This window comes from Malaclemys terrapin, chromosome 7 (genome assembly GCF_027887155.1).
Source record: "Malaclemys terrapin pileata isolate rMalTer1 chromosome 7, rMalTer1.hap1, whole genome shotgun sequence".
NCBI classification, from domain to species: Eukaryota; Metazoa; Chordata; order Testudines; family Emydidae; genus Malaclemys; species Malaclemys terrapin.
This window is the reverse complement of record NC_071511.1, coordinates 17,748,407-17,761,003: the sequence shown is the minus strand read 5'-3', so window position 1 is coordinate 17,761,003 and position 12,597 is coordinate 17,748,407.

Here is a 12,597-nt window from a genome sequence, read left to right as displayed (position 1 = left end):
AACTGTCAGATGCCAAAGATTTATCATCAAAAAAATTCAAATGCCAAACTTCTATAGCTGAAAATATTAAATGTTGAAACCTAGAGCAGATAATAATGTATCAGTGACACAGACTGCTAACAACTTTGATTTCATTTTTTTCAATGAACCCTTTACAAGAGATTTTGTGGAGGCTTCTGAAAATTTTAAAGTGCAGAAAGCAAGTTGTAGAGGTTTTAATAAATATAAACTCATAGACTCATAGACTCATAGACTTTAAGGTCAGAAGGGACCATTATGATCATCTAGTCTGACCCCCTGCATGCTGCAGGCCATAAAACCGTCCCTACCCCTTCCCTGGACTCTGCTGTTGAAGTCCCCAATCCTGTTTTAGGTGACTTCAATCGGCAGAGACCCTCCTGCTAGAGATCCCTGCCCCATGCTGCGGAGGAAGGCGAAAAACCTCCAGAGGCTCGGCCAATCTGCCCTGGAGGAAAATTCCTTCCCGACCCCAAAAATGGCGATCAGTCAGACCCCGAGCATATAGGCAAGAGTCACCAGCCTGACCCCTGTCAGCCATTATACGATTTACCTACCATTGTTTGGTTTTCCTTGACTACTATGTTTTACCATTAAACCATTCCCTCCATAAATTTATCTAACTTAATCTTAAAACCAGACAGGTCCGTCGCCCCCACCGTTTCCCTCGGAAGGCCGTTCCAATATTTCACCCCTCTGACGGTCAAAAACCTTCGTCTAATTTCAAGCCTGAACTTCCCCACGGCCAGTTTATATCCATTCGTTCTCGTATCCACATTAGTACTAAGCTGGAATAATTCTTCTCCCTCCCTTGTATTAATCCCTCTAATATATTTAAAGATAGCAATCATATCCCCCCTCAGCCTTCGCTTTGTCAGACTAAACAACCCAAGCTCCTCTAGTCTCTTTTCAGACTATTTTCAAATTTTCAAATTATAGGAAAACGAGACAAAGAAAAGGTGAGATGATAATCAAAATTCTCCTACCGGAAGAGTTTTCTTTAAAGCTTTATTATTAAAATATGGTGTGACCAATTTACTGTAAATAGTCCCCAAAAAAATCCCAATGACCCTTCTATATCATTAGAATAATCACACATGAAAATGGAGGTAATCTTCTGTTCCAAGTTGATGGTTGAAAATAGGGCTTGTTTTCTATTGGCACTGAAAATTCTTGTGCACAATCTTCCCTTTCTATGAGGGGAGGCAGTGCCCCGGGGCAGTCCCATGGCTGTAGTGCATCCATGGCAGATGAAGTCCACCTGTGGAGCCTCTAAAGGAATGTAGGAGAACCAGGCACCCAAACTACAACTCCCACGAGGCACCACAGTAGCATGTCTAAATCTAAATATTTTGTGCTTAGGCCAAACTATTTTGTTTTTTAGTCATTATGATTTTTTTAATGAAAAACCAAAATTTTTCATGAACAATCAGATACTTTTCACACACACAAAATTGATTAGGCAAAACCCCAATTTTACATCCAAAAAATAGTTTCAGTGGAAAATTTTCCACCAGCCTAAAGATGAGCACAGTCCAGCCTACTGGAGATATTGACCTATCTACTGCACATTGTGTCAGAACACATAATAAAGAATTTTATAATGATGATATGAATGAAGGGAATAATTGCACCACAAATTCTGAGACCCATAGCAATGTCATGGAGCAATAGAAATACATCTATAAAAATGAAAAGAGGCACATTCATGACAACTAAGTTCAGACGAGAAATAAATCTTAAGGACAGATATGCTGTTGAGGACATGTGGCTATTACAACCTGATGAGTTTACTGAGTTAACACTGAATCACTTGTGCAGTTAATCACAGAGATAAGGAAGTAACTATTTTTCAAAGTTTGATTTTTAGATGTAATTTCATTTAATAACGTCTAAGATTGAATGTTAAAGAGGAGTTGTGTGCTAGTCAAATTTCTATTTCAATAGAAAATCAATCAGTACTTCATGAATATGGAGTGGTTCTCCTATCTACTTATGTGATCATTCTCTGTGAATATTGAAATTTGACCTTTTTCACGGTGCTATTATTTCATCTATCTACTTCTGAATTTTAACCACTGGCGACATGTGCAGACGATACTTGATTATAATCCTAAGAGCAGCAAAATATGGCTACCTACAAACATAGCAAAATAAATGTTTTTCATTCATAGGTAAGCATGTTTCCTTAACAAGGAAGGAGGGGGATTCTGTTTGCTTTATAGTCAGTGTCATTTTCTGGGAAATAAAACAAAATCTACCTTTTAAGGAAGAAAGGATGAAATGTCCATTGAACTCAGTGGGACTTGCAGGTTTCTCGGCGTTTCTTGGGATGAAGTCCAAAGGGAGAGCAAAGTAAAACAAAAGAGCTGTGAAAAATAGAGAAAAGGGAAAATAATTATATTAAGGACCCAATTCTGAACCCAATGGAGGCAGATCAGGCCTGAAGCATATTAAGATAATATAGGTCAAGATATTTTTATTCAGCGCTTAGTACAATGGGGTCCTGGTCCATAATTGAGGATAATGGCAGCAGTCCTGGATGCTTCACATGTATGGTTCTTTAATTATATTGCATTCTCCTTGAAAGCTGCGTTAGTTTGGGCTCTAATATTTCAAGAATCAGATTAATTTGAATTACTTTGTTTGACAAGTGTTATCCCAGCAGGCCCCGATAATGGACCCCACTTGATTTACTAGTCTCTGCTTCCTTTAACTAATGACCTGGCCAGATTTAATGGCAACAATATGTAAAAGAGAACATGCTGGGCATATTCGATGCACTTTAGAAGAGCAACACAGTAATGGGCGGTTGAATCTGTGTAGACACCTTAAACGCACTTAAAAGATGCTTCAAAAGTTTTCTTTTGTTCTCTGTTGCTAATCCAGGGAGTTTATTTCTGATTGAGATGATTTAGGTTGTGAAACAGGAAATGAGAGAGTTTTTAAAAGGAAATATGGTCAAAATATTGCTTTAAATGGAACAGTGTAAAGAGTAATTCATATTGATCTGAATTATCGTGAAATGCAAGCCTCAAAGATGTGCAACTCTGCAGTGTCTCAGAATAAATTTACATCACATATTCCCTGCATTTTAAGGGGCAAAGCAGTTTGCAGTCCCTAATGTTCTTCTAGGCACCCTGTGTACAATCAGCAGTGCCCAGAGCTGATCTAAAATTAAGTGTCATCAAATTCTTTCCGAACTTGCTATATTTTTCAAGGAGTGCCAGCATAATTAGGGCTCCTTGGGAAAATGCCTAGTAGCAAATGAGCAAATTCTGTGAATTTTTTTCTTTAATCACTATTTTAATATTTTGTGCATGTTGGTCAGAGCACTTAAAAATGTAAATAAGCAGGTTTTTGTGTTTGCAAGGAGAAGACTACAGAATAGCTGGATCATCTTCCGTAGTTGATAGAAATGTTGGACTCCCAAATGAAACAGCTCTGCGCAAATGCTGCTTTTCAAAATCCCTCTTGTATCATCATTACATCATTCATATATGGTGCTTGTGCATTGGTTAATAAATCCTATTACCAGCCAACAGAGTGCTTTTTAAAGTAGTAATTGCAAGGAACTTGGAGTTAGAATGCTTATGTTTTATTTCTAGCTCTGTCAGTGATCTGCTGTCTACAGCTCATCAAAAGATGGGGAAATGGCAAGTTTTCAGTAAAAAAATCGAAATCCAAAACTTCACCCCAAAACCATAGCCGTTTGATTCTGAAATGCCACCGGATGCTTCATGGGTGTTGTAGTTGGGGTGCTTCGTGCTTCCCTGATCCTCTGTAGGTTGGGCTCCATAGTCAGACTAACTCTTATATCATTCACCTCTGTCATTTCGCCTCTTGTAGAGGGGAGTCCGTTCATTGTGGAAGTCACGTGGCTGCAATTCATCCTGGGAGATGAAGTCTGGCTGTGGAATCTGGCCCACATAGAGAAAATGGGAACACGAGGCACCTGAACTACAACACCCAAGAGGCACTGTGGCACATTTTCAGTATCGAAATATTTCAGTTTTCAAGCATTCGTTTTTTTTGATGAATAATCAAAATTTTTGGTGAAAAAAGTCCTCTTTAAAAATGAAAATTTTACTTTAGTCCAAAGCACAATTTTACGTAGGAAAACAGTTTCAAAAGAACATTTTCAACCATTCCTAGCTACATGAGATTGGATAAGTTACTAAACTTCTCATTATTTCAGTTTCTGCTACCAGAGACAGGCGTAAATGGTACTATTGACCTCCCTCAGAGGTGTGGAGTCTTAATGCGTGCTTTGAAATTTCCTTAAAAACCATAAAGACCTGTTTATTTGAGAACATTTGTAAAAGTGCCCTTGAAATCCACAGGATTCTGTAGGCAGCAGCGCTAGCAGGATTGCATTGCCAAATTGGGCCTCTGTTTGCCTGGTACTTCCTAGAGCTGGCCAGAGGAGGACTATTCCATTTCATAACTTTTGACCATTAGAAATTTGTTTTTGTTCCACATAGGAATGGGAAAAAAACCTCACAAACAACCCTTCAGACTTTTTCATGAAACAGAATTGTGGTGAAACATCTGTTTTCAGATCAAAAAGGTCAGGTTTTCGATTCGGTTCCATCTCTCTCTCGAGTGCAAAGTTACCACAGAGCTGACCCTGAGCCTCAGAAACTTTCCTATTGAAAGTGATACATCTCCACAAAACAGCATATTTTGACAAAAATATTGTGGTCGGCTCTAGTGCTTAGCTTTAAAATCATTCCAGTTTTAAATTAGATAGCTAGATAAGGCTGCCTGCCAGCAGTTGCAGTATCCCCTAGATATTCCAACTTATCAAGTGTTGGGAAGTACAGCAATACCAAGATAAATTTATTTAACTATTTAAGGCAATTCTGAAAAGTTTTCAAGGCTGACTAATATACATGTGCCTAGACACATTATTGAATATGAGAGCCATGCATGTACCCTGATAGACGACAGCTGGTACTAGCTCTTCTGATGCATGGGAATATGTGACATAAATAGGTACTAGGACAATTTTTAAAACCATGTTAATTAACTGATACACAGTCTTATGGTAATAGAATGTCATGTTGTGTGGGCTCCTTTCTGTCCTTGGAGCATGCCAGATTGTCATTTGACTCACTCCACAACTTACCAACTAATTATGTAAAAGCAGCAGAGTCCTGTGGCACCTTATAGACTAACAGACGTATTTGAGCATGAGCTTTCGTGAATACCCACTTCGGCAGATATTAGTCTATAAGGTGCCACAGGACTCTTTGCTGCTTTTACAGATCCAGACTAACATGGCTACCCCTCTGATACTTGACAACTAATTATGAGCATCATCTAATGATATTCAAAAGCCGTACTTTATGGGCTAGGGACTGTTGTAATAACCAGGCCTGCAAATTTATCCTAAATGTGAGCTCAATTTTAAGAAGTGAGTGAAAGTTCATAAAATGTCACAATAACCTATAACTACAAATGTTAATGCGAAAAGGTGCAAAAGGCAGACAGACTGAATGAATCCAAACAAAAAAGGCTTCTTGATATAAATCAAGGGCTGTGTTAAAAATATGCCTGATAAACAAGAGAAGTGTGGGACTGGAAATCAGTGGACCAAAATTGATGTGTTGAAAATTAGGTCTAATTGGTGGGCAAAATAATGAGGGGATGGGCTATTCCACCCATCACTCACCTTTTGGAGTCCTTAAATAAAATACTTTTTTGGGGTGGACACAAAAACAAACAAAAATGCTGGCTGCTTGAAAGATGGGAGAATAGGAAGAAGCAAGATTCATCATGAGTGCCACCCACACCATCTCTTGGGACCCCAGGATGCATTGTGACACCATTAGGCCATCCTTGTCCTGAACCCAAAAGATGTCTTGAGAGGCCAGAGAAAGAGGGACCCAGATGACATCACCACCATCACCGGGTTTGGCTAAATTCCAAATACCCTCTGAGTGGGATGTGAGACTTTGTCACTCTTTTCTCCCCCTGTGTTTCATTTTCCTTCCCCACCTTATTTCTTCTCTTTACAGTTCCTTTCCCTTTGCCTTCTGTTTAAAAAGAGTGTGGTTTAGCACCACTGCTGTAAGCCTGTGATCCGAAAGAGGCAGCTAAAAGCAATGCCCTAAACAGCTTGATGCTGGTACAAGTTTGCCAGGTTTTGGAGTGGCTGATATTACTGTGTGCAGTGCCTGTGTTTTTCCAGCAGTGAGAGTCAACACCAGAGACAAAAGCTGCAATTTCTTCCTTTGCTATTCTTCTTTCCCCTTGTGTGTGTTTGCTTTGTTTTGTCTTTTAGGAAAGGGACCAGATTATAACAACAGTAATAGTAAAGACAGTGTTACCCGGGGTTCTTTCAACCCAGGGCTCTTGGTAACTTTTACTCTGTGTGAGGTGGTGTCAGGAAATAAATCAGGGGAGACACAGCCGTCCAACCGATAGATGGCTGGCACAAACAGGACAACACAAGAGTGCTTTCGCTTAAAGCTAAACTTTACTTAGTCTCAAGCACTTACACACATCCGCAACAGGTTAGTAAAACACCCCCAAGCCTCGATAATTACCAGAGCTGAGTGTGGCCTTCGAGTGGCACCATGACAGGCTTCTGCTGGTCAAACTTCTGTCTGCCGGTGGGGACCCCAAGATGCGTCCAGAGGGAGTGTCCCTGAAGAGCTCCTTCTGAGAAGTCCAGTTACCTCAATCTTTCCCCCCTTATTTATACATTAGTAACATAATGATATATCCCTTAAAGAAAACTTGCTAAGCAAGCAGTTTTTAAAGATCAAGCAAGGGATTTCCTTATGGTCATCAATTTACCAGATATGGGTTTTTTCCCCCCAGAGTGTCCATGCCTTGGGACCTTGACAAACATTCCCGGGGGCACATATAGACAGACTTCCTGTTTTTCTAAAATACATAATCAGCAATTTCAACATTCTTAGCAGGAAGGTCAAGCTGCCCTGTCTTTGGCACCTAAACTCCTCTCCCCTCCTGCCTTGGTTACACAGAGACCACTGCATGACCAATTTACGGCCTGCTGACTTGGCTACTTTTAGCAATAAGCAAGAGTCGTTCAGTACAGCCTGCTAATTTAACTACTATTAGCAATAAGCAATAGTGGTTTTAGGCACTTTACTGGTTTGCCAAAATCTCCCCGTACAACAGCTCCAGCTCATCTCAACTACTGTCTCTTTTCCCTGCAAAGGCTAGTTTTTACCATCTAAAACATTGCCAAATAGGGGAGGTTTCCTTCTAAAAATTCTCTCCAGCTAAGGAGAAAAGAAACAAAGGTTGCTAGTAAAGTAAAAGCCTTACTTAATACTTTACATGTTAAATGATTTAATTGTTTTTCCTTCTTTTCTGTATCTTTAATAAGAGGTTAAAAAGATTTTTAATGGGGTGTTTGCCATAGTACTAAAGTCCATGTATACCAAATCCTGAACCTTGCTTAAAACTCTTTAATGTTGGTCATGTTAACACCTTTGTATCTTTGGGCCTATTTATTCCATCAAAATGAGTACAGCAGGAGTTTAGAGACATTCCCAATTGTATTCTTATTGATACTCCCACATGGATACTAATGGACACTGCTGAAAACTATACCCACTGAATGGATTTGGAGTGATCCAAATGTACTGAGAAGATGTGTAATTCACGTTCAGTGTTCTACGTGAAGGGCAGATGCATTCCCACAGAGTCTTGCTAAGACATTTGAACTGTTTCTATTATACATGATAATTGAGTTAGGCCAAAATTCATCATTGGTTTGACTCAATGGAACTGAATCAGGGATTAATTTAGCCTGACAATTTTCTTTTTGTTAAAGTAATTTTCATTATCATGTGAAAAACCTGTTTTTCTCGTAACTCATTTTTGTAGTAGTGATGGACTGGCCATATGTTGAGCTACATCTGAAAAAAAATTCTCTTGTTTAATGCAAGTGGTCCCAGACACTTTCTTTGTGGTAGAAGCTCTGAGGAAAGGTTAGCTACTTAACTTGGAAAAAATAGTCTCTTCGGGTTTTTGTAAACCTATGCGGGAGGCTTAAAAGGAAAGTAATTTATTGCTGTCAAGTTAATGCTACTCCCATTGAAGTCAAAGATAAATTTCCTATTAATTTCAGTTAGCCCAACACTTGTGAAATTCCCACCCTTTTTTAACCAGGTAGATTACTACATGCTCTATCATAAGTCATAAAAATTAAAAGTCATCTATGCCTGCCAGCTCTCAGGACATTTCCATGTGGTTGTTCCAAGATGTTTCTTGGCTGACAGCTGAATAATTGTTTTTTTTTCTGTGTGTGGTGCTCCTGCCTGTCTTTCTTTTTATTTCTTTTCTCTCCCCCTCAGTTGCCAAACCATCTCCTGAGTGCTCTACATATATTAGCAATGCAGCAAACTTCCACTAACAAGTTTCTCCATCTGAAATTGTGACTAATTCAGCATAAAGAATCAAATGCTGGTGTTGAAGTGGGAGATCTGAGCATTTCAACACTGAAATCATTATGGAGATACAGTATGCAGTAAATATTGCCAAAGTCAGCAATGGAAGTAAGTCGTGGAAACAGATTCAAGGGAGCTGGTCATGTCTTTGGAAAATACATTAATGTTGGTTTTGTATTTCCTGGATTTATGAAAGTGGGTCTTGGTAGATCATATGAGGCTGGGTTGGTGCAAGTCCACTGCAGTCAATTGAGCTATGTATCAGGCATGAACTTAACATACTTATCTAAAAGGATACAATATAAGATATGTTCATCTGTCTCTTCCCACATGAATTCTATTGCAGACTGTAGAGTATCATATTCTAGAAGAGCAGTTCTGTCTCCTCAGCTGTGAAATGGCATAGGTCACCCCAAATAGCTGATGTGGCCTCAGACCGGTTAGAATTAAAGGTGGCTAAGTTGTAGGAGGCAGGAAAATTCATAGACCAGATGCATCTAGAAATTCTGTGCTTGTTTGTTAATTTTTGACTGCTCCCTAATTTGTTGCAGGGTGACAGCATTTTTCCAGTTAATTAGGGTTTCCCCACATTAAGGGAGGGTTTGCAGAAATGAGAATAAGGACTTTGCCTCAAAGGTTCAACCACATGAATAAAGCTGGAGTGAAAATGCCGAAGACCTGTAACTTCCTTAGAGTCATAGTGTTTAAGGCCAGAAGGAACCACTTCATCAGCAAATCTGACCTTCTATATATCACAGGCCCTCAACACACTATACCCAACAACTGAAATTAAACCTAAGTACTGCAGCCCACAGGAGAATAGACTAGTATGTGCCATGGACAGAGGAGAGGAGGGACTGAGGCTCCCCTGCGCCTGAGGCCCCTGCAATGGTAGGGAATTGATTGAATCTGGTAGAGCCAGATGATCCTGGCAAGTGACCTGCAGATAAAGGGGATTATTAGCAAGAGATTAAAAGATTGCGGGGGACATATCCCCAGCAGTGGTTGCGCCTCTGATCTGCCTTTGCAAAGGTCCAGATTCTCCCTGACCTGCAGGTGGGTGTGTAAGAGGATTTGGAAGAAGCCTCCCCTGACCCTTTGCATGGTCATTGCAAAGGCCTGTCATAGTCCCTTTGTTTAGCGAAAAAAGGATTTATCCCTCCGTTCACTTCCACGGTACGCATTAACAGGGGCAGGAAGGAATCGGGACCATTGTTCCACCATGCCTTTGCACTATCCAGCAGAGGCCTTGCATGGGGGTGGTGGCCATAATGCGTACTCAGAAGGAAGGAGGATCTCAGTGGGCATCCGCCACTGGCACACGGGGAGCTGCAGGAGCAGATTGCCTCATGGCAGCGCTGCTCCACACCTCCACCCATCTGGGGAGGGCCTAGACAGCATAGATGAGCACAAAGACGGCAGACCTCAAGGAATGAAGCACCCTACACTGCAGGTGGTTCCTTAGAAGTACTTTACTGAGTTGCGGAATGTATCCCTCACTCCTAGTCTATGTATTATGCGACATCAGCCCACCCTCAGCCTTAGGGCTGATGTGCCTGTTACTCCCTCTCACGCTGCTGGCCGACAACAGCCTAGTTCTGACTCCCAAAAGAAGTACTGCGCCCCCCCCGCCCCCCCAATCAGCAGTGTTGCCTCTTTGGTGCTATTGTAAGAACGTATGTATGTAACACTCGTACTAGTCATCCAGCTGTACTGTTGAGGAGTATTAGTACTTGGTGAGCCTTTTCCGTTGTAATAAATGGAGGGGTTGTTTCTAAATGGAGATTACAAATTGTGTAATATTCTATTTATTGGGTAAAGGTCCACAGGAAAGCGCAAGCATGTTCATTTGAGAATCATTAAGACACCCAGCTCCTTGTAGTACGAGATAATCAGTAGTGGCTCCACAGGGCTGGTGTGCCAGTTTGGAAGTCATTTAACAGTTCATGAACTCTAGAAATAAAAGAAAATATTTCACTTTCCCTGGGATTTTTTATGATGCTATGAGTGGACAAGGAAGCCCCACGTATTGAATATAATGGAGACATCTACAGTCATAAGGGATTTCCATTAAAAATAATGTTCCCATGAAAATGATAGTAGTAGTTTTCCACCTTGTTCTTTAACTGCTGGGATCACTTGTAGCTGAAAACATACTTCCCAAAAGGTATTTTTGCAGTATTCAATACTCAGTATGATTTCTGATTAGAACTGAGCAAACAATTCACAATCAGAGCTGGTTGGAAATTTTTCTCAGAACAACTTTCCATCAAAAAAAAAAAAAAAAAAAAAATGCTGCTCAGAACAGATTTTTTACCAAATCATATAGATTTTGACTAAATTTCCCACGAAAACAAGTATTTACTAAATGCTTTTTTTTTTTTTTTTCCATTTTGGAAAAATTTCTAAATGGAATTTTCTTTTCAATTTTTTTTTCATTTTATATTATTTTTACACTATTCCACAACATACTAATAGTCACAATAGTGCATAATATATCATCATGTCAGTAAAACAGGATCCCTGCATATTCTCGGAAAGAGCATGATAGGACATGACTTATAGCCCAAGTACATGTAATTAAGTATGAGAGTGAAATCTGAGAGGAAACGCACAGAAAATGATTTGTAGGTTTTGCCCAGCTCAACTCTGCTATTGCTTTACATTAGTAATTTATTATCATCTTCAATTACAAATGCATCACATGTTAATATCATATGGATGGTGGGAATGGGAGAACCACATCAGTGAAAATGTTAATGTTTGCACAGACCCTTTATTCTGGAATTCAGTTTGGGAATCCCAAAACAATCCAGTTATATTAATTTCTTTTAAATGTCCTCTTGCACTTCCTAGTGTAGGCTATTACAATAAATAAAATACCTGTAGCTCATGAGAGAGGCTTAGTCTATTTCAGACTTGGCTCAAAGCAGGAATCCCTAGAAATCTAGACAGAGGCAGAGAGACGCTATTCATGCATGCTTAAAACCAAAGGCTTTTGGAAACAACAGCCAAATATCTAGATGTTTATCTGAATGGCACCTTTTCAAGTTTGTCCATCACCAATATGAATATTCAAAGAGTCCCTTTCAAATGTCTGAGGGGTATCATCAAATAAAGCTGGAGCTGGAAACATTTCTGATGCAGTTTTATATTCTGTTTGGTGAAATGTGACAACTTCAAGATGTTGAAGAGCACCTAGTTATAACACCATAATTTTTGAAAGTTCAAAGAATCCAGGTGAGTCTTCCTGTAGTGAAATGAAAACAACTGTTTGAATCATCTTTTTTATTAGCTTAGAATTAATTGTTTTGGGCCAAATATATCCTTCTAATGGGTGCAAAGTATACCCAGTTGTGCACTGATCTGCCATTTGTGGAACTGATGGATATTTTACTCTAATGCTTTGTGAGATGATTATTGTGGATATAAAACCCAGTAAATGTTTTGCACAAACATCAAGTTTTTACACCCCACATTGTGAGATTATCTAAGTATTAGACTATGGCCTGCATTTTGCTGAACATGGGCCCAATCTTGCAAAGACTTGCGCACATGCTTAACTTTATGCGCTGTGAGTAGTCCCTTTGAAGTCAATGGGACTATTTACAATTGTTATAAAGGTACGTATGTCTTTCTAGGATCGGGGCCTGTGGGCACAGAAATGTGCCTGAAGCTGGCATGATAGCATGTGCCATCATGGTAATTATATGGGCAAATTATAAAGATCTGGACCTGTGTATTTTTTTCATAAAGAAAGATCCCTTTCCCATTAAAGCCTATTCAGCAACTCCTGTTCACAGAGAATAATGGTAGAAATCATCCACTACAGACTTGCATCTGGAGCTAGAGGTTTGTCAATAAAAACTGCTCTGATCCCAGGAGAATTTATTTATTTATTGCTTTTTCTATATTATTAATTTTATTTAATGATTTTAAAGATAAAATAGTGCCCTGGTCCTCCGCTCGATGGGGGCTGCAGATGCTCAACAATCATACAATGGACCTGATTCTTGCAGTGACTGAGGGCTGGGCAGTGGCAGCTGAGCAAGCCCTCTGATCACTGCAACTCCAGTGAGTTGCCCCAGAGCACACCTCACTGTGGGAACAGTGCCCACTTGATAGACTGGGCTGCGCTGGAGAGAGT